The sequence below is a fragment of the Diabrotica undecimpunctata genome, chromosome 4 (assembly GCF_040954645.1).
Source record: "Diabrotica undecimpunctata isolate CICGRU chromosome 4, icDiaUnde3, whole genome shotgun sequence".
In the NCBI taxonomy this organism is placed as follows: Eukaryota; Metazoa; Arthropoda; class Insecta; order Coleoptera; family Chrysomelidae; genus Diabrotica; species Diabrotica undecimpunctata.
The window spans coordinates 99,129,720-99,156,773 of record NC_092806.1 but is presented as its reverse complement, the minus strand read 5'-3'; the positions used below and the strand labels follow the sequence as shown (position 1 = coordinate 99,156,773).

General features: G+C 32.5%; 1 protein-coding gene across 2 annotated transcripts in view; it reads right to left on the bottom strand.

The window, feature by feature from the left end:
• LOC140439824 (uncharacterized) overlaps window positions 1–27,054 on the bottom strand; it is a 256,661-nt gene that overhangs the window by 170,965 nt on the left and 58,642 nt on the right. The gene's annotated exons all lie outside the window — the stretch shown is intronic.

Below are 27,054 nucleotides of genomic sequence, written 5' to 3'. Positions count from 1 at the left end.
GGAGTAAAGTATTCGTGGATAACTGGTCCTTAAAACACTTGCTCTATTTCGAGTACTCCGGCCGCGCCGTCGTGCTCGAAAAAACGCGCATGTTTTAAAGACCTCAATATCCACTTATACTTTAATATACTATTATTAAACAGTCAACAGTAAATTTTGAAAGGAAAGAACTGGTAGACATAGTATGGATAAAAGGTGAATGTAATAAGAAGAGGTTATTTGCAGCAAGAGTCTATCATAAGCGATATCCATATCATCGGCGTCGGTCACCGAATAAGAGAGCATTTTAAATTATAATGGATCAATCGCAATAGTTCAGTGCTATATGGGATTAAAAAAACCAAAAAATGTTTACAACAGAAGAAAATGAATTAAATGTTTTACTGGTCGTTACTAAGTATCCTCATACAAGTATCCGAAAAATTTCAAGAGAGCAAAACATTAGTTCGGATCTCTTTAGAAAAGTTTTTCGAGACACCATATGTAACCATACCTTATCCAGCGATACCAAGAATTGACCGCGAATGATTTTGAATGAAGAGTGGCTGGCTTTATGTGAATGGGCACAACAAAAAATAATTTTACAACGAAATATTTTCAAGTTTGTTTTATTCGCAGAGGAAGCAACGTTTTATAAGAATGAATGCGTCAATCGGCATAACTGGGACTATTAAAGACCTACGGTGAACCTTTTCATAATATTATACCACAAATACTTACAAACTTAAGTGGATCATTTAAAAACCTTCTTTAAGTCTGTGTTGACGTTATGGGTGCTCATTTTAATCAACTTTTACAATGAAAATAACAATGTCTTTATTTTATTTTTTGTTTTGGTTTAAGATACTTGAAAACAGTAAAGTAAATAAAAATAATAAATTTAATACATTCATAATTCATCTTTTGCTAAAAATGCAGTTATATTCAAATCCAGGATGCCACTCCACCTGAAGAAAAAAGTATTAAATCAGTGTTATACTACCAACTATGACAGACGGCTGCGAAACTTGGGCCCAAAAGACAGAGAAAATTGCGAAATTCAAAGTCATTCGAAGGTCAATGGAACGATGCATATTAGTTATAACAAGTAGAGATTGAAAAAGAATAGAATGGATCAGATAGTAAAACAAGGTCACTGATGTAATCCACAGAATTAAATCTTTAAAATAGCAGTGGGCGGGATATTTAGAGAGAAGAACTAATAATGAATGGTCCATGAGAGTTACACTGTGGTATCCAAGAAGAATCAAGAGACCAAGAAGACGTCGAAATTTAACTGGTACAACGTAGCACAGAAAAGAGAATATTAGACAATTGTGGCAGAAATGAAAAATGACTATGTAAGGAAGGCTGTACCATAATCAGTAGAATTTGCAGAGAATGATGATGATAATGATGATATATAAAATATAAAAGGGCTTCCGTTACCCTCATTATTGCTTTGTAACTATAGAAGTTGATATTTACTATTACGCATAATGTGGCCGAAGTAAGCCATTTTTCTGTTCTTTACGGTGTTAATAATTGTCTGATCCTTGTCTTTTCTTAGCCTCTGGAGAATGGTTATGTTAGTTGTGTGGTGTATATATGTGATCCTTAACATACGTATGTAGCACCACATGTTTAATGCCTCTAATCGTTATATGGCGTCTTCAGTAAGACAGCAGCTTTCTACTCCGTACAGGACACTAAAGATGTAACATCTAAGAATTCTTATGCGTATACCTAAAGATAAGTTGCATAGAATCTTCCTAAGATCGTTTAAAGAGCTTCTGGTTTTATCAATATGTTTTTATTTCGTAGCTAATGATCAATATTTTTGTCTTTTTACATATTTCTACAACATTATCCATCATCCTGTGAAGCTCCTGCGCATTATCTGCTAGCGATACGATATCATTTGCATATTTACTATTGTTTATAAGTTGGTTGTTTACTGTAATACCATTTTCTGATTAGTTCAAGGCTTCTCTAAAAATGTCTTCAGAGTATATGTTTAATAATGCTGGTTATAGTACACAACTCTGTGTAACTTCTTTTCCGACTGCGAAGATCTCGGATAGTTTATTGTCGTTTCGCACTGTAGCTTGTTGTTTGAGATATAAGTTTAAGATTAGTCTTATATTTTTATCATCGACTCCTGATGTTTTTAGGATATCAATTAGTTTCTCATCTAGTACTTTATTAAATACCTTCACGAAATCAATGAAACATGCATACACATCGCAGTTGCCATCCCTATCTCTCTGTATTAGAATTTGCTTCCCTCTTTCAGAGTCCTACTCTGAATCAAAATTAAACTTTACTTTGGCATTTCCCTAATTTGGTCTATATGCTCAGTCAGTGATGGTAAAGAGTATTTTACGTACATGACCCATCAAACTAATTACCTATTATAATAATTAGCAGTAATTAATAATTAATACCATTTGCACTCAATTTTTTGCTCTAGAAATGTCGCCATATACGTAAAGATGTCTTTGTCATTTTTATTAATTATGAAAAGGTATTTGATACAGTACTTTATGACAAGTTAATTAAAATATTAAAAAAATGAGTTGATAGCCGTGACGTCAGGATCATTGAAAAATAATATTGATGTCAAACAGCGACCATCGTATTACTGTAAGTCGACAGAAGAGGGAGTCAGGCAGGGTTATGTGCTATCTCCATTATTGTTAAACATATACACACAATGCTTTGGATAGATTAAAGTATGGTGTAAAAATTAATAAGAAACTGATAAATACCATCAGATACGCATATAACAGTAAGCACATGTTGAGTGATGAGTAAAATGGAGTAAAGTGTCTTTGAAAGTTCATTAACAAGTTGGAACAAGAACTGAGACTAACAATAATTATTCTAAAACAAAAAACATGGTATTTAAGTCCTTATCTTATTAAAATGCACAGTTTCAAATATATGGACGACCAATTTTAAATATATAGGTTTTTAAATACCGAACAATTAGATACAGATTCAGAGATAAAAAGAATCGCTTAGGGCTAAAACGTTAAAGGAGTTTTATTATTTCATATAGTTAATCGACTCCTTGATAATAAAAAAAACCGCGGAATGCTACCATCTAAGGGGGTGCGTTTTTAAAAAAACGTTGAATTTGTCGTTATGCACTAGGGTACATTGAGGAGAATTTTATGCACTTTTCGTACAGTTTTTTTTTAAATATATTCAAAAAACCTGGGCCTGCGTAGCGCAAGCGGTAGGGTGCTTGCCTCGCATGCCGGTGGTCCGGAGTTCGAATCCTACCGATGGCAAGAATAACTAGACATTTTTAAAATGTCTATAGGCCCCAGGTCGACTCAGGCTGAAATAAAATGAGTACCTTGGGTAAAACCAGGGGTAATAATAGGCGGTTGAAGCGTAGCACTGGCCATGTTACCTTCCTTGTATACCGTAGGCTCTAGATATAGCAGACTACCCTGCTATACTCCCAAAGCCGCGAGCGGTATATGAACGGGAGACTATTATTATTATATTCAAAAAACTAAGTAAAAAAAAACAGAAACACACGCGATATTTTTGGCCCCATTACTTTTTTCCAGGGGGGTATAGGTATAAGCATTGCTTAACAAAAAAAAGCTTTTATTCTCCATTTTCAAAATGACGTTTGGTAGAAGTCTTTAGGATTTACAGTATTCCAGATACGATTGTTTAATTTTCGCCATTCACGCCATTTTTTTTTATATTTTCTCTATTTTTTACCATACCACATGCAGTGGTACATTTAATACTAATAAAAATCAATTACCTTTAAAAACAAGAAATAAAGCTAAAATAATTTTAAACAAGAATATTTATTAGCACTTTTTGTATAGAATAAACCGTTTTCTCTAAATAACGCTTGGAACCAGCAATTTTCAATTCCAATTCAATTTGGCCCGTATGAAATCGATCTTTTAAATAAAATTTGTATCGACTCGACGGTAAAAATTCGATAGCTTTCAAACACAGTGTCCCATTGACAAAAATTAAAATGGATTTTAAAGGTAAAGAATACAGCTTTCGTACGAAATTTTTGGAATTGGAAATTAAAATGGAATTAGAACAGTTTTTAACATGTAGAAATCTTCATGTTTTTCTCAAACAGTTTTTATTGTTTTACGAAAGTTGTAGTTTGGTGACTTATGGGGTTTCTCAAATAAGCGATTCAAATGTGGAATTGAAATGACACGTGCAACAGTTTTAAAAATAGGTAATTTTTCTGTAACGATAACTTGAAACTTAAACTTCAGGGATGCATGATTAAATGTTACATATTGTCAGTTCTCTTATACGGTGTCGAAGCATTGATCTAAAAAATATCTACTATTAATCGTTTATAGGCTTTTAAAATGTTGTATAGATGACCACTAAAAATCTTGTGAACTAAACAGACAAAAGAAGTGGTTCTCAACATAACAGAAGCTACTAGTCAGCTGATTGATAACCTTAAATCAATGACAATAGCCTAACTTCGACATACACTCCCTGGTCAAATTATTAGACGCATTCCTGTTTTTTAATAATTTGATGTTTTATTCGAGTTTATATGCAGTTCTTTCACATACAAACATACATGAAATGGATTTTTGTTCAGGAAATTTATTATATATTTCGTATTTGTCATAAATGGCAACACTGTCTTAATCAATTCTTGCCGGAACGTCAACAAGTCTAAACCTGCTCCCATCGCGTTCGCAGGTGCTTCAGTTGCGAACGTGTCTCTGTGGCTTTATGTGCTGTGTTTGTTTATTAAACAGTTTAATATTATGCAGTTATTTGTTTATTTCGTGTGAAGAGTTTAAATAATCTGTTTGTACTCTTTCATCATGGGTAAAAAACGCGATCTTTCACCACTTTAAAAAGCTGAGATAAAGCCCTAGTGAATACTAAAATATTTTCAAACCGCGAAATATCACGAAGGTTAAAGGTTTTTGAAGCTAGTGTACGATGCATAAAGAAGAAGATTGAATTAGGGAAAGAATTGCGCCCAAAACGAAAGAAAAAATGCGGCAGAAAGCCTATTTTTACTCCAAGGTCAGAAAGATCTTTAAAGAAAATTTGCCTGGAAAACAGATTTGCTACCACAAAATTGAAAAATGCGCAACTCCAAGATGTCAATGTGAATGCTTCTGAACGTACTGTGCGAATAAAATTGAAAGATTTGTGTTTTATGGCCTGCCGCCCCGCTAGGAAGCCCAAGTTAACACGTGCAATGAAAGCCCAAGTTAACACCTGCAATGAAAGCAAAGCGTCTGAATTGGGCCAAACAGTTGCGTAATAAAGATGTGGACTTCTGGAGGCCGGTAAGTTCATAATTTCTTGCATAATATTTTATATTTCTTTCACAAATAATGCATTTAACCATTTAACCAACATAAAGATCGGTACATAATTTTTTTTCTATTGTTGACAGGTCTGCTTCAGTGATGAAAGCACATTTGAAATTTTGCAAAACAAAGCTTAGTTTGTGCATTGTCGTCATGGAGAAAAGTTTCATCCTGACTGTGTTGTTCAGACTATGAAGCACCCTACGAAAGTAATGATTTGGTCAGTCATTAGTGGCAAGGGTACTGGACGTCTGTACGTGGTAAAAGGAATGATGCGGCAAGACCAGTACAAAGATGTCTTGCAAAGGCGGTTGATTCCGCAGCTCCAAGACTGGTTTCCAAATGGGAGACCATTCATTTTTATGCAAGATGGAGCTCCCTGCCATACAGCATGGTCTGTTAAAGCTTTTTTGGCAGAACAAAATATCTATTTGTTGGATTGGCCGGGTAATAGCCCCAATATGAACCCCATAAAAAACGTTTGGGAGTTGATGAAAAGAGAAGTGGCTAAAGACATGATTACAAACAAAACGAAGCTCTTAGAAAGACTAATTTACGAGTGGAATCATCATCCTCAAATGCAAGAGACAGTACAGGCTTTTGCATTGATAGTATGCCGCGCAGAATTAAAGCTCTAATAGCGGCTAAAGGTGGCTCAACAAAATATTAACACTTAATTGTCGTTATTTCTGTTTTCATTCAGAGTCAATAAATACATATTTATTCATTAATAATGATGTTTTATTGGTAATAAAATAGAGACAATTAAATGGACAACCAAATTGTTTCATACATTGAATACATTCAAAACATATATTGTTTCTGGTATATAGGAAAAACCCATTTAGTATCAGCTCATAATTAACATTTTTCCAGGGACTGTATAATGCAAGGAAAACAGTATGATATTCTCCGACTAATTATGGTGGGTAAACTCGAAGAAAGCAAGTGAATTATATAAAACAAACTTCGCCCTTGAAGAATATCAGAGAATGGACCGGGTTACAATGAGTTGAACAAGTGTTCGGAATAGCTTAAGACAGTTAATAAGATTATTATTTAATTTATGGCTGCTATGCATTTATAAAGTTACAGAACTACTATATAGATGGTATCAAAAACAGACGAGTAGATAATCTATGAAGGTCTAAAAGTTATAACAATAGAGCTTCAATATTACACGTATAACTTTACATAATTGACGCGAATAACTACAAAAAGAAGTGGTAATATGTCGGTGTATTAAAATGTAAAAAAAAATGTGGAAATTACATATATTTCCGCTAATTATAGATGTAAAGTTGAGTACTTCACTTTAGTTTTTTATACTAAATGTAGGAAGGTAACTAACTATAAATATTACTTGTAACAACGAAATCGATATAGAAGTATAAAAATCAGAAATCGAATAAAAATATAAACTGTATTTACCTTAACAAAAAAATCACTTCATTAGCTACACTAAATAAAAACAGTTATATAACGCAAAATTACTTCCAAACAGCGAATTTTTCTCGAACACATTGTTAGTCTATCACAAATCATCTGATAGCATCATTAATGGCTTCATCTAGGTGTTAAACTGCTGGATAATCAGTCAATGTCATTGCAACTATTGTAGAAGCAAACAACACAGTGCCAGGTGGAGAGTTGTGCGAACTGGGTTTTGCAATAGAATTTTATGATCTATTAATCGCGAATTCATTGTGATTCTCCGTCCACAACGAAAACTGTATCTAATGTATATGCTTTTTTAATCATGCTGTACTTAATAATCATATCCGGAGTGGTAGGTGGGAGCGGTGTAAACAACTGGGAGTCATGTTCAATAGTATTATTACGATGTTGAACTTTATATTAAAGTTATAGTTTGAGTAAATTTTTGTAGAAGAATAAACTATTACATGTAAATAAGAACTTCTAATACGTACTTCCTAAAAATGTCATCCTTTTTATCATTGATTAGTTATGTAGAATGGGTATTTCCCAACATCTCTTTTTGTCTGAAGAAGTTAGATATTTAAAGGAAATAATAACTCTTATAGAGTGATGCAAATAATTCTACAAGTAAATATCAAAATTGTTTTGCCAAAGCAACTAACTATTCGTATTTTCTTACATTTCGTTGTTTCAGTGTCGAGATGTAATAATTTCAATGCATGATACTATAACAAACAAGGTATGCTCACTTGCCGTTCGAATTTTAATCGATTTTGCGCATGACGTCATAGGTAAACAAAGTCAGGGGACTTGTGTGGATCTTATTTTAAAAATGCATCATATGGCAACGTTGTTCCATTACTGTAATGGACAACTTCGAAACTTAAACTGTTAACGGTAAGTATACCTCGATGTCATATCTTGCACTAAGAAGTCATTACTAGTTACTTTCTGTGAAAACGTGGTTTGAAAATTAATAAATAATTTGTAAAATTATTTAAAGAAATATATGAATTTTCGATTTGATTGTGTGTATTACAAACAAAATAGATATTGCTACAAAACATAAATTAAATATAAAAGGCCGGTAAAATGTAAAGAATTTGAAACATAAAGAAAAGCAGGTCATACTTCAGACTTTATAAATATATCATTTAGACATTTATTTTACAATCTTCGTGATTTTTCTCTTGCGGATATTGTAATTATCTTTAATATTTTTATTTAGAATTAGTATTTTAAAATACATTTTACATATAAACAAAGTAATTTTACATTTTCGCTAACATTTACATATTTTGCAGCTTCTATTAGGTTTTTTAAATAATTTTTTGTTATTTTTAATTTGTTGCCATTATAACTACAAAGTTCACTACATTTAGTTACAAATTCCAGTGTTGGTTTAAGTAAACCACCCTTAGAAACGTGGTTTACCCAAGTCAACGATTTATCGTTAGCGTCCGGAATATATCCAAGTATTTCTTTTTTTTGTAACTTAAATGCAATGAAACCGACTAAATTTTCCAATCCATCCCATTCCAGGACTTTTATATTTCCCATCCCATTCCAGGTTTAGCGAGGAAAAGATCTCTTCAGTGACAACTTCATAATTAATTATACTATTAGTAGTAATATTCCACTATAGTTTTTCTTTTAAACAATAATCAGCTTCTGTAAAATGTTTTGATCATATTCTCGCGGTTTCTACATTAAATTTGTCTCGCTGAAAACACTTGAAGAACCATACTTAACGCATTTGTTTGCCTCTAGGAAATACAAAAAAACGACACTTCGAAAAAGATTTACTTTTTTTAATTATAATTGTTTAAACAACCCACCACTGCACAATACATTATGTAAACCAAATAATTAGTCTTCTTTATAAAGTAGCTACAGGTAGTCGAGAGGAAAGTTGCGTTCGATAAATAAATTAGGTGATATTAACACAGTAAACTGAATGTTTTCACCACAAAATTTATATCACAATATAATATACAAAGTCTTTACTACATCAATGAATAAATAAAAATCTCATTCACTACGTTTTAAAGCACACAGGATAGCAACAGATAGAGCATTTAACTTGGCATCATTAAAGTTGTCTCGGGCTTACGTCACAGGTGTGCGAGAGAGATGCAAGAACATGCGCGTTGACTTATCATGTTAGTTATAGTATCATGATTTCAATGGTATTGTGAACGTATCGAGTATTTCAATAAAAGGTGAACACTTAACACTTTTACTTTTAATATGCAACAAAAAAGTTAAAAGAATCATATTTCTAGTTATTAATCTAGTTATAGAAACAATCAAAAACAAACACACGACGAAAATGCTCTGATAATACAGCGTCAAACTTAGAAATCATTTCAACTCACTGCAAATAATTTCCATTATTTAGTTCAAATAACTTATTGGATGATCCTCTAAAAGCTAAACATTGTTTAGATAAAAATTTTACAATTGATAATAATCTTTCAACAACAGCGCCCCAATGTTTTACTCCATTTCATACATTTTTGATGAGCAGAGTCAACTGTTAATTCTTTTTTTTTTAATGCTGTAGATAGTTCAAACAGCTTTTGAGAATATTTTATATGAGCTGCACCGGATTCATGTCTTTTTAAAATAATAGCTAAATATTGCCAGTCACTTACCCCATTAATTCCACTAAGTAATTGTCGGCTGCTTTCATCACAACAAAACAGTGTACAAAGTGCACAAAAAAACACTATTTAGTGATAATGAGTAAAGTAACCACGGGCGATGAATTGTCTGTTGATGAATGAAAGTCTTGATTAGGTAATGTGCGATATTAATCTAATAAATTTCTGAAAATTTCCTATTATTTGTATCTCTGGGGAAGTTAATTTTTGTAATTTGCTGAAGAAAATTTTCAACAACAAATTGAACTTCACTTGGATTCATATTTGCAGGCTATTTTCCGGGATCATCTGAAACCAAGTATATGCTGCAGCTTCCTACACTGTAATTCAGATTAACTGGAACATTTATAATTGTTCTGTCTTGGTTGGTGGTTTTAGGTTCAGGCGTTTCAGCATTAGCACTTGCACTATCACTATTATTGTCATCAAATCTTTCGTCTCTATCCGCAGGAATATTCAATTGTTTGGTACTTTTTTCTATGGTTTGGACTTCGCTTGAAGTTGAAGATTCTAAATTTATATCCGAGTCTTCTATATTTTCATGTATGTTTTTCATCAAAAATGATTCCAGTGCACCGCTAAGTTTTTTTTCTCCTTAGTTTTTGCTTTTTTTATTTTTCTATATTGAAAGTATGAAAATCGTTTTCTTTTTCTTTCCGACATTTTGAAATTATCACTTAAGAACGAAGCTGGGCGAATTTAACAAAATAAATCCAAAAACACTTCAAATAAGTTGTCCAAATAATGTTTCTCCAAATAATATGTAGCCGTAACGCGTATACGAATAAAATTGCTCTGATCTCGACGTTACTTTGAAATACAGTACCTATTGTGCAAAAGAAACGGGTACACTACTATATTTTACAAACAAAATCGTTTATCAAAAGCGTGTCTAAATACATCGAATTCTTAACTAAGACTGAACATAAGACATAATAACCCATCTATAAACATAACCTAACATAAGCATAACATTACAAGTATGAGGCGTATAAAAGCCTTTGAGATGTGGATTTTTCAAAGAATGCTGAAGATCTCTTGGACAGAGCACGTGACCAACAACGAGGTGCTAAGAAGAATGGGTACTGAGAGAAAACTTCTAAATATTGTAAAAAACAGAAAAACGAGTTATCTAAGATATATTTACAGAGGAGAAAAATACAACTTCCTACGACTTATAATGGAAGGGAAAGTGGAAGGAAGAAGAGGTCCAGGAAGAAAAAAATGCTTCTGGTTGAAGAATGTAAGAGACTGGACAGGCATGGACACACATTCGATACTGAGAACAGCTCAAGATAGAGAGCAATTTGCTGTAGTTATAGCCAACTTTCAGTAATGGAGAAGGCACCTTAAGAAGAAGATAAACATAACCATAGGAACAATATTATAACTAAAAGTTTACGACCACTTGCCCAAATTCTTGTAAAGTATTTACGTGTGAAATCCCAAATAACTGAAGTCCGAAAGCCGCCAGCCGCTTTGAATTAAAAGGTATTGCCGAAACTGCTTTATGACTGTACCTGCAAAAGGGCGGCAGTTTTTTTTAGATTAGGATAAAAAAAGGAGTATACATGATAAATGAAACGCATTTGAATATCATCACGTACTGAATAACTATTATTGTTTGGAATATTAGAGTTCACAGAATTATCTGAATCATTACTATTTAATTATTTGAATTTATTTTCGTTTTAAAAGAGTATTATCATCAGTGGACTGCTTTTGGCCGCCCCTATTGTTGGCCGCCCGTGTGCGATGCACACTTGGCACACATGGTAGCGGCGGCCTTGTTCATCAGTACTAGAGCTATCACAAATCAGTAGTTTGAAAAGCATGAAAGGATGGTTAATATTCGTACAATATATTGTCAAATACGACAGTTTGGCCTTTTTTTATCGCCCAAACTGGACGTTACCTCCCATAGCTGAACATCGGCATAACCGTTTGCTCTGTTGTAGAGAAAGAATTCTATGAGATCATAAATTAAATTAGGATTAGGTTGTCTTTAGTGGCGAATCCCACTTTTGTCTGGGGATGGACAATAGGACGGTGGTGAAAGACGTGACCCACAATTTGATAGTAAGTGGCACGTTCACTACACCGTGAGAGTTATGGTATATGGTGCTATGGCTTATGGTAGCACATCACCACTTATTTTCGTTAGAGGCAATATTAAAGCCCGATACTATATTCAGGAAGTAGTGAAACTTCTTATTCTCTACTTAAACATCATCCAAAACCCGACTTTTTAGCAAGACAATGCCAGACTGCATGTTGCCAGAGAATTGCTAACCTTTATAGATCAATCAACATCATATAAACTATTTACCTTGGCCACCACGATCTCCTTATGTGTCTCGAGTTGAACATAGTGTTGGGATATAATTGGTCTTAAGCTCTTGAATTTGCAACACTCTCCATAGACTTTACCAACTCTTACTCACAACTGTTGCAACAGCCTGGAATGAGATACCATAACAGGATATCCATTACCTTATGAGAACGATGTCCAGACATATTAATAAGAAATCATGGATCTTCAATACATTATTGTACCAGTTTCTTCAGTTGCAAGTTGACGAGTCAAGCTGAAAATGATTTAACGATTTTACTAGTAAGGGGCACTGGGTATGAATACCAAAAATTATTAACATCGGATACATATATGAAGGTGTTTACCTTTTTTTGTAACTCAGTATACTTTTTGCGTACGCAACAAATATGAAATATTTAAAACATATTATTAGTAAACAAACAATAATTTGTTTAAACAATGAAAAATATACATCATCATCATCATTATTCTGGCTTTACAACCCTGCATGTGTCCTAACCTCCTCAAGAATTTCTCTCTAGTCGTCCGTATCTATCGCTTTCCTTCGCCAAGCACGTATTTCCACATTTCTCATGTCTTCATCGATGTTATTAAGGAACCTTGTTTTGGGTCTTCCTTTTCTTCTTTGACCAATGGATATTAAGGAGCATTTTTCTAACTGGGTTCCATCCGCGTTAATTCCCTATCCACTATATACGTTCTACCCTAATATGTTTTACGATATCTGGTTCCTGGTATATTCCAAAGTTAGAAGTTATATGGTCTTATCCATTGTCATTCACCGCCCCATAGATTCGCCTTAGTACTTTCCTTTCGAAACATCCTAATATGTTTTCATTACTTTTTGCTAGAGTCCAGGGAGTTAGAGTTTTAATTTTGTATTTTTCGATATAATCGAGGATTTAACAAGGATATTAAGTCCAAAAAAGCATCTGTTGGCCGAGGAAGTTCTGCGGTTTATGTCTGCGATTATATTATTTTCAGTGTTATAATAAATATAGGTATTTCCCAAAAGATTTAAATTTTTTATTGTAATCTAATTAATTTTTCATTATCTAGAAAAAATTCCTACTTTTTAGCTAATTGTCTCAGAATAACTTTAGTTTCCTTGTGTAAAATAATAGGCTTTTTAAATAAAAATGTATTAGCTGAGTATAGCTGAGTATAGCTTTAACGTCATTATAATTGTTTTTAAGTTGTGTGTGCCTGTGGGATCATGACATCAGACAAAATCTATTTGCCACAAAACGTGAAAATTATTAATTATTTAAAATGTTTTAAACAACAATGTTTGCATTACGGACACAATATCTCCCAAAGCAAACGCAAATCTCATTATTATTCTCGATGGTCAAATGATAATTTTTCCACTGAATGTATTTCTGAGTTGCAAATGTGCATTTACTGTAAATCTTTAGATCATCCGTCAATATCAAGAGATTGTAAAATGTAGAAGAAACAAAATGACATAAAAAGGGTAATAGCTTATTAATATTCCATCTTATTTAAAAATTAACACCAACAATAGATTTGACATTAAATACTCTTGAAAACTTTCCCGATTACCAGCAACAAGCACGAGTTATCCATAATTTGAAAATTCCAATCAAAACAGATAAGTTTTTTTTCATCCTTATTCATCTCCACCACAATAGAACAATTTCATATTTTATCGAGATAAACTTATTTTACAGATATTACGGACGTTGCAAAACGAGCAACACACATATTTTCAAGGATTCATGGAAGCAAAACCAATCCAAAGACAGTAAGAAATAGAAGCAAGCAAGAAAGAAAATCAAACTTTTCATACTTTGTTTTAAATGGCTCAAATAGAATTTCTGTATACAAACAGGCATTTATAAGTATTCATGACATATATCACTATCAAGTTCAGCGCCTGAACACCTTACTTTTGGAAGGTTAATTACCAAACGATCTTAGAGGCAGACATAACGACAGACCTCGTACATTATGCGATGAATGGACTGAGAAAATTAAAGAGTACATTCAGACGTTTCCGGTCAAAGTTTCACATTATTTTTCCAAAACCATTCGGTATTTAAATGCTTCTTTGAATGTAAAAAAAATGCATAGCCTTTTTGTTGAAAAATATCCAAAGTTGGAAAACTTAGTTAAATACGAATTTTATTTAAAATACTTTAACGAAAACTTCAATCGTAAGTTTGGGAGACCACAGATTGATGTATTTTCGGAGTATAAAAGACATGGAACGACACTTAGAGATGTTAATCTTAACGATAACGCAAAGAAAGCAGTTGCAGCGGAACTAATGGTTTAAAAAAGGCGAGCAAAGAAGTTTTATAATAAAATTAAAGACGTGAAAACCCTGTGTACTGAAAGACCAGAAGTGATGGGATTAGCTTTTGATTATATGCACAACATGCCACTGCCGCACATTCCAGCCCAGGAAATCTTTTATTTTAAGCAGCTCTGGGTATTCGCATTCCAAATATACAACCTCAAAGAGAATACTGGTCATTTTTATACCTACTATGAAGATCAAAAGGTCAAAAGGGTCCTAATAAAGTATGCACATTCCTTAATGACTACATTATGAAACACATACCCCCTGAAATCATTGAACTGCATTTTTTTCCGATTAATGTGCAGGGCATAACCGAAATCAAACAATGGTTCGTTTCCTCTTAGCATTACAGGAAACCAAGAGATTCAACTAAATATATCATTATTTTCCAATAAGGGGCCATTCGTTCTTGCCTTGTGACCGGGATTTTGGTTGCGCAAAACAGAATTTCAGAAAACATAATCGAATTTATACTCCAGAAGAATACGAGGACTTAATAAGGACTTCCAGAACAAGGCAACTATTTACTGTGAAGCAAATCCGATACACCGATATTGCTGATTTTAAGTATTGGTGGCTTGATTACTATAAAAAAACGTGTAGCTCTCGAGGTACTAGTTCCAACAAAGAAATATTTGCTATGTCAAACTATAGAGAGTTCCTGTATGACAGTTCAATACCGAAATATGTTAAAACGTGGGAGTATATAGATGGTTTACACTCCCATACTTTTAAATTGCTCAAAGAACATAAGAAGAGTCCACCTTTGCCCACTAGTAAGGCGTATAAAGAACCCGTTCCAATTAATAAAAAAAATCCTGGACATCAAGAAGGTAATGACTTATATCCAAGGTAAAGCATTGGAATTGTATTACTACGTCACATCATGGAAAACCACAAATTTTTAAAATAATTATTAAGTGATTGAGATAACAGTTTTGATATTATGTATTGGATAAATGTTAAATAAATCACAAACTGTTTACTTATTTTTTTTTTCTTATATAGGATTGAGTTCAAAAACCATACAAGTCCATCCTCCATTTTGATCTGTCTTTGGTAGTCCATTCTATTTTCTGAAAAAACTACCATTCAAAACACATTGCAAAGTCAGAGATCTAAAAGTTTTATATACGTGCCGATAGTATATGGTAAGTAGTTTCAGTATTAAAAGGTTTTTATTGATTTTATCGAAACGCAAATTGTGGACATGTACGGTTTTCGAACTAACCGATTCAATTAGTTTCTTGGGTTTAGGTTCAATAAAACAGAATCTTACAAATCTAGGAACTTTTTATATATTGAATTTTTATATATTCTATATTGAAGCTATTAGTTTCAATATAATTAAATTTAAAATAATTCTACATCATAGCGTCTGCCCGTCATTTTGAATGATTAGTTTACCCAAACATCAATAAAACAATGTAACAGTGCTTTAGTTCTGATACCCAAAAGTTAATTAAATTTTATTTTAAAGTTTTTTGTTCACAAAGTAGGCTATTGATTATGTACTTTACAAAATAAATACAATATAAAACTACTTCAAGAACATTTCATAAGAGAACTATACAAACAACGTCTAGACCAAAAATTAATAGAATTCTTATACGGCAACATCGAAGAAATATACGAGCATATAAAGGCGAGTATAAAACAAGCAGCATTCGAAACCAACAAAAAGAATAATTGAAGAAAAAAAAGCAACTTTACAGAAAATGGCTGAATACAAACGATGAAGTTTATAAAAAATATAGAGAAAAAGATGGAGAAGTGAAAAAACAAATAATACAACAAAAGACTAAATAATGGGAAAGAACCTGTTTAAATATTAAAACATAGGAGGTACAACAACTTCGAAGTCATGGAAAGAACTGAGAGGATTGAAACAAAAATCTAAAGAAAAAATTAAATTGTGAAATATACAGGACAAAGAGTGGAAGGACAATTACAAGGAACTGTTTACAGAACAAATAGCACAATTCGTTGGAAAAAAACAGGCGAAGACGAAGCAGATTTCCACAACAAGAAATAAAAATAACAGACAGGGAAATGAGAACGGTCATAAAAGCAATCAAAAATAAGAAAGCACCGAGACCTGGATCATTTCACCTGAGCTTATGAAGTACGGCTCAAAAAAGTTACATCGGTTGATAAAATGGATATTCTAGAAAGCCATAAATGGAGAACAGCTCCCAAAGGAATGGACGGAGGCATGTATGACATCTATATTTAAGAAAGGAGATAGAAAACGATGCAAAAACTACAGAGGAATAAGCGTTATATCATCAATAGGAAGATTATGTGGGAGAATACTGCGAGAAAAGATAGAGCAAGCGATAAAAAGCACAATTGGGGAGGATCAGGCAGGCTTCACGGCAGGAAGATTATGCATAGACCACATATACACACTGGGACAACTATTGGAAAAGAAAAAAGCAAACAATATAGATATAAATTTGATGACCTGAAAAAGGCGTATGACTCTGTACCAAGATCAAAACTATGGAAAGCAATGTACAAATTAGAAATACAGACGGAACTCATAGAAGCTACAAAGGCTCTGTATAAAGAAAATAAACTATCCATTAAAATCGGAACAAGAATCATAGCAGATTTCACCACAATAAAAAGGCTCCTGCAGGATTGTTTGACATCTCCAACCCTATTCAAAATATACTTAGGAAAAGCCTTGACTACATGAAAAAGAAAATGCGAAGGCATGGGAGTACCGGTAAGAAACGAATACCTATATACGTTAAACTTTGCAGACGATCAAGTAGTGCTTGCACAAGACCAAGAAGACCTCAGTTACATGATGAAGAATTTACAAGAAGAATATAACATTGCTGGCCTAGATATTAACCTCGCGAAAACAGAGTACCTATCTACAAGTGAAGAAGACATAGAATATCTACAAATTAACGACAATGTAACAAGCCCAGGAAAAGATAAACTCAAATACTTGGGGTTTATAATCACGAAAAAGGTTACAACAGAGGAAGAAATTGAGCAAAGATTAGGACAAACAAGAACAGGAATCCAACTAATCTCAGTATGGTGGGATATGAAGACAAAAACACAGATTTATAAAACATTAGTGCGAAGTATTATGACATATGGGCTAAAAATTGGATTATAAACAAGAAAAACAGCAGTAAGATAGTAGCAACAGAGATGAAGTGCCTGCAAAGATGTTGCAGAGTAACAAGAGTGAATAGAAGAAGTAATGACGAAATAAAGCAAAGAAAGTCAATAGGAACAGACATACTAACATATATAGAACAAAAAAGACTGAAGTGGTACCGACAATGACATGTAAGAAGAACTATCGACAGCAGATGGGTAAAGAGAATAAGCGAATGGAGTCCCATAGGAAGGAGGAAAAGAGGACCCCGAAGATCCTGAAAGAACGAAGTAGAAGACGCCATGAGTAAGAGAGGCCTAAACAATGGAGAATGGGACAACAGAGAGAGATGGAAACGGTTGAGCGAGGGAAGGCAGTGAATACTGTAGAATGCCTGACGGCTGTCGCCGCTTCTCCGCCCCCAATTTCCATCTTTTTCTGTCATATGCAGTTGCCTCTTGCCGCCATTGCTTCATTAATATCGTTGCGCTAACTTCTCCGTGGTCGTACTCTCTTTCTTTTTTCAGGAGGGATCCATTCCAGTACTCTCCTAGGCCATCTGTACTCTGGCATTCTTTTAACATGTCCGAACCAGATTAATTGTTTTCTTTCTATGTCATCATTGATATTTCTCTCCATTATCATTTCGTTTCTTATTTGTTCGTTTCTAACTCTCTCCAGTTTCGATCTACCGCAGCTTCGTCTCAGATAATCCATTTCTGTCGTCATAAGTTTGTTTCTATTAGCTTTGGTGACGTCCCATACTTCCGAACCGTAAAGTGTAATACTTTGGACTATACTACCGTAAATGTGTTTTTTGGTTTCTCGTCGAATTGTTTTTTGCCAGAGAAGAGAGTTTAAGGCACGGGTCGCTGCTCTGCCCTTGTTTATTCTTTCCCTGATTTCATCTGCGCTATTTCCCTTCTTGTTGAAAATGACCCCCAAATATTTGCAGGATTGCACGCCTTTGATTTTGTCATCTTCCAAGACTAGGTCACATATTTCATCTGTTCCCAGTGAGAGATATTCACATTTTGTCATATTCATATAAATATATATATATATATATATATATATATATATATATATATATATATATATATATATATATATATATATATATATATATACAAGGGAGCTACAAAGTTAAACCGGTTTTATTGTATTGTTTCATATGGTTAATGGACCCCCAGATATGAAAAAAACCGCAAAGTGTTACCATTAAAATTAAAGAGTTTTTGAGAAAGTGGTGATTTAGTCTTGATGTACTAGGATGCATTCGGATGAACTCTATGCACTCTTCACTTCAAGCGTTGTTTTCGAGAAAGAACGGTTCATTCTACAGAAAAGGAGCTAATAACAATTTTTATTCAAAATGACCTCAGTAACATTTCTTGTTTGCAACATTTTTTTCTACAGCGGAGTACAGATTCTTGGTAAACCGATGTTTTCTTTCCCCCCTTACGAGTGTGAGTTTTAGGGAGAAGCCCATTGGTGGGAGTGGCAAACTTTTTGCATCTTTTTTGGGGTCTTAAAATTAACATTCTCAGCACAATTTAGCTTGTTGGTATGATTTTTAGAGGTTCAGTGGCATTTTAGTCACTGACGACTGGAACATTCCTTCTTTGTCATTTAGGTATATAAAAATCGTTGCCAGCATCACAATTCGACGAACCATATCTTGGTTACTGTTAGTCCTAGAATATTTTATACTACATAGACTATTTTAAAGAACGGAAAATAAGCTCTTTATTAATTTATTTAATTTAAAAAATAACCGTAAAACACAAAAATCGTTTAAGAAAACGTTTAAGAACCGTATCTTGCTTAAAATACGCCATAGAACCTTCTACAATATAAAGAAGTATAGAACAATATTTGCGAAAAAATAGTAAATTGGCCCAAAAATGGTGTGAGTGGTGATCTTTGAAAAATCGGATCTCAGAGTGTGTGCTCTGAACAATTAAAAAAATCGCCATTTTGAAGAGCAAGGATAAACGTTTTATTTTTCTGCAAAGCAATGCCTATACCTATACCCCGTAGAAAAAAATAGGGGGCAAAAAAGAAAAATCAATCGTGTATCTGTTTTTTTGCTCGTTTTTTAAATATTATTATATTTTTGTAAAAAAAAATATTTTTTACTTTAAAATGACATTTTGATAGAAAATTTAGTGTTAAATAACTTTTCTGTAGATGTATGTATACGCAAACTGCGTAAAATTCACCCAAATGTACCCTAGTGGGATAGGGACTAATCCACCCCTTCCTAAAAATGCACCTCTCTAAATGGTAGCACCCCGCGGTTTGGGTATCCAGTGACCATATGAAACAATATCACCCTTTAACGTTGTAGTTCCGTTTAGCCCTATTTTTTGAACATAATCAATAGGCTAAAGGTGGTACGTGGAGGATTTTAGACGTGCACTGTATATACATCTATTGTTCGTATACTTGATGTTATTTCTTTCTACTTCTATGCATAGTCCCTCACAGTTTGTATTCATTGACACTACTATAAAATACCAAAACCATACTAAACCGAAGAACATTTTATATTTTTGTCGATCGCAATCGACGAAGTTTTAAAGTAATTGTGAGAAATTTCTTTTAAACATACAGTCGAAAAACATTATGTAATAATAGCTTATTTAGCCATGCGACTAAAGCCAGCGCAATTACTTACCTATAATTAACATTTTTTTTTCAATACCACACATGTAATTATTTTTATTTACATTGTGGTATGATATCGTTGCTAGCTGACGGTAATGACGACGTTGTTTACAACGTTAATTGTATCTCAGACCTGATTTAAAACCCTAACACAATACTTGTTTGCATAATATTATCAAGGAGTAATCAAATTTCATAAAAATAACCCTAAAAATAGCTTCACATCTAGACAATAATTGCCGAATAAATATTGAAGTAAAATAATAACACGAATATTATTTATTCGTATTTGACATTGGCCTTCACCAATCGATTTTTACTCGTGTTTATAGTGTACGTATTTTATTTAGTAGGTATAAATTTAGGTCTGTACATAGCTTTTATTTATAAACATTACTAACAACAAAATTCAACAAAACTTTAATTCAAAATTGTTTTAGATATTTATTTTCTATGTTCTTAACTTCAACAATGTCTTACAGCTTATCATGTAGATTGCGAAAAGCTTTTTCAAAATTAATAAAGCAGTGTATATTTCCTGGTGATTATCCATACATCTTTACATAAGTAAATGCAAGCAAAGAGAGCTTCTCTTGTGACTAATCCATTCTGAATTCAAATTGTGTATTGCTAAAGTCCTATAACTTCAGATAAATTTGGTTTTATATAATTTTTTAAAATTATGGTTAATAAATGGCTACATGTAATACTGTTTTATATTCAAAAAATTCTGCAATTATGTAAGAGTTCTATCTATTTAACATACCGATATTAGAATTTTCAATTGCTAGTCTTGGTGTTTAAGAATTCTGGTCTATATAACACCACAAACCAAGCATTGCTTAAAACTTTAAATACTCTTCAGAGTTCAGCCGTTAGACTTGCTCTAGGAGCATATTGTACCAGTCCTGTGGACAGTCTACTCTGTGAAGCTGGAGAGCCACCCTTAAACCTAAGAAGAAAATACTTAACTCTATCGTATGTCTCGAGTATAAAATCTACCCCAAAAAATCCAGCTCTTCATCATGCTGTTGCTAACAGGTTACAGGAGGTCTATCGAAAAAGAAATAGGGGTCCTGTACCTTTCTATGAACGAGCTAATAGATACTTATTCGATTTTAATATTGAACTACCTCCCATGTATCCTACCTGTGAAATAAATTTATGTTTTCCTTGGGTTGTTCTCTCTCCGCTTTGTAACATTAAACTTACAGCATATAATAAAAATAACGTGATACCAAATTTTTTTAAAACTCACTTTCTCTATGTTCTCACACAGTACAAAAATTACGATTTCATACACACGGACGCATCTAAGACCATAAATGGAGTAGGAGCATGCTTTGTGACATCCCATGAACATTCCATCTATAAATTGTCTCCTAAGAAAAGTATTTTTACAGCAGAACTATTTGCCATCAATAAGGCCCTAACCTATATTCTAGAAAAAAAACTTCCCAAATCTCTTATAATATCTGATTCACAGTTGTCTGACATCAATTTCTCAGATTTATCCCTCTCATCCAACATTACAGCAGATTAAGTTAATTTTATACCATATATACAAAAACAATTTGACAGTAGAGTTCCTCTGGGTACCGTTACACGTTGGAATAGATGGTAACGAAAAGGCAGATAGTCTAGCTAGGTCCGCAGTAACCAATACAGCCGCATCAGTGGAAAATCTAACGGTGCATTTGGATTTAAAACCTTACTTAAAATCAAAATTGCACGATGTTTGGCAAAACCAATGGAATAGAAGCACCACTAAATTGATAGAAATAAAATCTTCCGTCCTTCCATGAAACTGGCCTTCAAAGCGACAACATCAAGTCCTAATAACACGTCTCAGATTAGGACACTTCTAAAACACATGAATACTTGTTGAAGAAAGAAGAGGAAAGAGTGTGTTTTGTTTGTGAATGTAAAGTGACAGTGAAGCACATTTTGATTGAGTGTCCAATATACTCAGTGGAAAGACTATATCATCACTTTCCAAAAACATTAAAAGAACTTTTAGGAGAATCTAAATACGTAGACTTGACTTGATAGAATTCTTGAAAACTATAAACCTTTTCAATAAAATTTAATACAATACATCAATAATTAAAATATATATTGTATACATTATTATGTAATTGATATTTTGTATATGCCTATGTATGTCTTTATCATTTTTGTATTTTTCTTATGCTAATAACCCTAAGTGGTTGAAGCAAAATAAATTAAAAAAAAAAATTCTGGTCTAGTTTCACTATTTTTGTAAATATTCGCCTACTTATTTTATTTTATTTTTAAGTTAAACTGAAACTTTAATCATTCTACATGGTTTTTTTCAGAACCAATTCTGTCTAATGTTTCACTTGATTTGTCATGGTCTTTACTTTATCCGAAAACGGATAGATTATAAATGCACTTTTTTATTTGCAAAGAATATGACCAATAGTTGAACTATTTAAATACTGGCTTAATTTTAAGTTTAGTACGAACAAGATATCGCGAGGCAACTTAGTACATTGCTTACATCATTTAAAATGCATCATACAAGAACATGTGCACAAATAAAATATCTATTTTGAGAAAAAATATATAAAAATAGGGTTTTTGGTCATGTTTGTAATCAGTGGCGGATCCAAGGGGGGGGTCACGGGGGTCATGACCCTCTTCAAACAAAATTAAATATCAATCAAATAATCCTAAAAAATAATAATTTAAAACTCATCAACGCTATAAACAGGAAGTCAAGAGTTGAAATGATTCAAACTCATTTATTCTAGGGTTAAGTGTAGAATTTTGCGGAAGCCCTTTTACATTTTCAAATTTTGTCAATTCGTCATTTGAGTGCCAGAGAATTTATTATCGATGGAATAGAATTACCGCTCACACATTATTGCTCATTTAATGTATATGACATGACTTTTAGCACGAAATCAGCATATTTTCATTTTGTATTTAGGTATTTCTTATCTTCAGTTTTGTCTACGAATTGGTTGTTTGTAATTTGAATATGTATTATAATTGTTGAGACTGATTGCTACATTTCATAATTTATCTATAATAAATATCAAAGTGAATATTGTTGTTGTGTCTGATACGTTAGTGAATAAAATAAAGGAACTGGGGACTGCTGTCGAATATTTGTGATATTTGTTGAAACTCGTTGATTTGAAAGGCATGAAGGTCATCTTAAGTTCTAGGGCGAATCAATCATCAAAATATACAACGCTCCTGAAACAATTTCTACGTGGAAGGACAGTAAAATGGCAGCTGATGCATTTTCATTAATGCAAACTATTTGGAGCCCAGAATTTCTCATTTCAGTAGTTCTTCTTAGTAATGTTTTAGATACAACTGTATCACTTAGTCGTCTACTTCTGTCATCATAATTAGATTTGAAGAAAGCTACCGAGGTCATAGAGGACACTACATGCACAAAATAAAAGATCAAATGCTGAATCTGTTTTTAGCAAACTTTACTATGAATTAAACGAAATAGCTGAACAACCAGACATTGAATTGAAGATGGTATAGTTTCTCGTCAAACCAATCTGCAAACTCTTGCGAAGAATATTTCCGAAGATCTATTTATTTACCCCTTTTAGACAATATCTTAACTGATTTAGAAGAACGACTTTTACCGAAAGTTATGAATCTATTTATTCTTTGAGTTGTTTTACCTAAAACTAATAACACACCAGAAGATAAAGTTGCATTAAAAAAATTGTTGACTTATAGGATATTGTTGGACCATCTACTGCATATTCCACAGTACAACAAGAGAAAAAGAGTTTTAATTGTGGATTCAAAAGTAGAAAAGAGTCGTACAAAATAATGAAAAACTTCCTGGTTCTATTTTAGAAGTATTAGAAAACTGCGATATTCATATGTATCCAAGTATCAGAATATTTCTGCAAATGTTAATTACACTGCCAGTCACTGCAGTAACAGCAGAGCTTAGTTTTTCTAAGCTTAAGCGTCTAAAGACTTAGCTTAGAAATAGAACTTCGGAGGAAAGGTTAACTGGTTTAGCACTCATCAATGTGCATCCTGATTTTCTCTAGATGTTGATGCAATCATAGAGCGATTTGCTAAATCTGATAGGCGAAAAGAAAAAGAATACATTTTATAAAATTATATAATATTTACTTATCTTATTCTTATAGTATTTTTAAACACTGAATTTTTATTTACCACTCGTTGTCGGCTGTTGCTGACAATTCGTGAGAAAAATTTCAATATCGAGTAAAAAAATATTTCACTCACTTGTAGCCTTATATGCCTAATTATAGAAATAACTATTTTTAAATTATATTATGTTTTTTGTTGAATAAATTAATTTAAATAAAATGCTGTTTACACCTCTTCTTAAGGTTCCTTCTTCATTACGGAAGCGTGGCTCTAACTACAGCAAGTTGCTCTTTATCTTGAGCTGTTCTTAGTATCGAATGTGTGTCCATGCCTGTCCAGTCACATTATTCAGCCAGGAGCATTTTCTTCTTCCTGGGCGTTCTTTTCCTTCTACTTTCCCTTCCATTATGAGTCGTATTTTTCTTCTCTGTAAATATGTCCGAGATAACTCGTTTTTCTGTTGTTTACAGTATTTAGGAGTTCTCTCTCAAGCCTCATTCTTCTCAGCATATCGTTCAGGGTCAAGGTCAGTACGTTGTAACAGTTCAGAATTCGCTACAGTGCTTAAAACTTAAAAAATCTGTATAATTTTTTAATTAAAGTGGGTTAAATAATTAACACTTTTTTGGGTATATTTCAAAATCCTTTTAAAATGTACTTTTCGTTATATCCTGTTCTATTGTACTGCAAGCTAGAAAAATACTTCTTTGCAATTTATATGTATATTCCGTTATTAGAAATTTAATGAAAAATAATTTATAATTTTCTTTTATAACTATTATTTCGTTTGACATGCTACATTTTGCTCCGCCACTGGAGGAGGTAAACGAATCGAGCTTAGACAAGGAAAGACAGATGAAACAACTTATTGCAAGTGTTTTTACACGCACACGCCAAGAACGATGAAAACGGTTATATACGCCTCATACTTGTAATTTCGAGAGTCCACGTTTTCACTCCGTATAGCAATAAGGAATAAATGGATGTTTTTACAAATTGATATCGGATATCCAACGATAATATAGAGTTTATTAGGAATGTTTAATACATTTATTAATGTTTACACTTACATTGAGTTATTGCATCTAAATTACTTAACTTTGGTTTATACTTATTTATCCTTGGTTTGTTCTTGATTTTGTAGCCATAGGATAGGTGGATTTAAATTAATTGTCTTTAACATACCTATTTTAAATTGACAGTCCTTGATTTTTCAGTATTTATATTTTAATAACTTTCCTTTGATTTAATAATCTTGTACACTTGATTTTACTGTCATAGAGTATGTGGGTTTAAATTATTTTTTTTTAATAATTATTGAGGAAATGGCTCCCTCACATGAAGCACAAATCATATCAATTGTAAAGATGCAAAAATCTAAATTCTGTAACAAAATTACTTTCAAGATCCATGACCCACCCCCCTACAAAAATTTCTGGTCAGCCACTGAAAGGTGCAAAAATCTAAATCCTATATCAAAATCACCCTTAAGATCCATGACCCCCTCTGACAAAAATTTCTAGATCCGCCATTGTTTGTAATTTTCTTCTAATTCTTCCATGGATATATTTGCTAATAACAGATATAACGAAGACCCCGTGGCTAATGCAAAGTATTGTTTATAAAAATCGTCTAATTAAAAATAGGTGTTATAATAATATCAATCTGGCTAACAATTTTAGTTTTGCTTTAGTTGTCAATGTATAGTACTTCTTTAGTATGAGCATTATTATTTTTAAGATATTTTGCACGTAGTCAAATCAAATTTACCACGTAAATGAAAAACAACAACTTTCTGCGATTTCTGCATGTTTTATTCACAAGGAAGGAGATAGGATATATAATTAAAGTCTAGAGAATTCCAACTTATATGAATAGACATGTAAATTGTTACGGAATCCCTACAAATACTAAAAAGGAAATTGTTAAATTACTAATAATAGAGCTTAAAATACTTGCTCTAACGAAAATATACTTTAGAGAGAAAAAAATTGCTAACAACGATTTTAATAAAAAATGATTATCAATTGTCATTTATAAATAAGTAATTCCATAAGATCAAAGAAAGGAACCAACAAACAACAAAATATCAAAAATGATCTACAAATGCTCACAAGAACGAAGTTAAAGAGAACAACAATACCATATGCAAAAGACTCCTCAGAAAAATTAAAAAGAATAAAAAATAATTACATTACAATATTTAAAACAACCAACATATTGAGATCTATGCATTACCAAGCCAAATCCCACAACTCACAGGAGAGATTAAAGAACTAGATTTATATAAAACCTTGAGAATGTAACAATTCTTGTCTGATTTGAAGAACTTGACTTGAATTTTTACTTTCTTGTAGAGTTCATACAAATTTTATTTAAAATTTATAGTCGCTAGTCGCTTCGAGCGTTGATTATAAGATAACGCCTCATTCTACACACAAAGTACTGATAAACATTTTTGTTTAATTATATCAGTTACATTTTTTATTTAAAACATTTTTTGCTAAGGTAAACAGATTCTTGGTAAATCGATTTTATCACTTTCCTTCGTATAGGAGGTAAGTTTTAGGGGAAAGGAGAGGGTAAACTTTTTTGCATCTTTTTTGGAATTCTAAAATTGACATTTTTAGTAAAATTTAGCTTGTTTGTATGATTTTTAGATGTTCAGTGGCATTCTCGTCTATTACGATTAAAGTATTAGTTAAAAAAGTACTTAATTTTAATTACAATCAATTGTAACTTAATCCCATATAAACAAAATATTTAAATTAGGCATGACACAAATAAGGAGCTTTAAAACCTTTTTAGAAAAAGGGGTAACACAATTCGCAAAAGCATCGAAACAAACTGCACAAGACTAATTTACTTATGCAAGACTACTTATGCAAGTTTAAGTAATATATACCTACAAAGAATAAGTAAAAACCAAAAACGAATGTTAAGTTTAAATAAAGGAAAAAATCTAAAACTGTAAAATTGTACACTTCTACAAAATATCGACTGCTGTTATACCAAAGTCTATT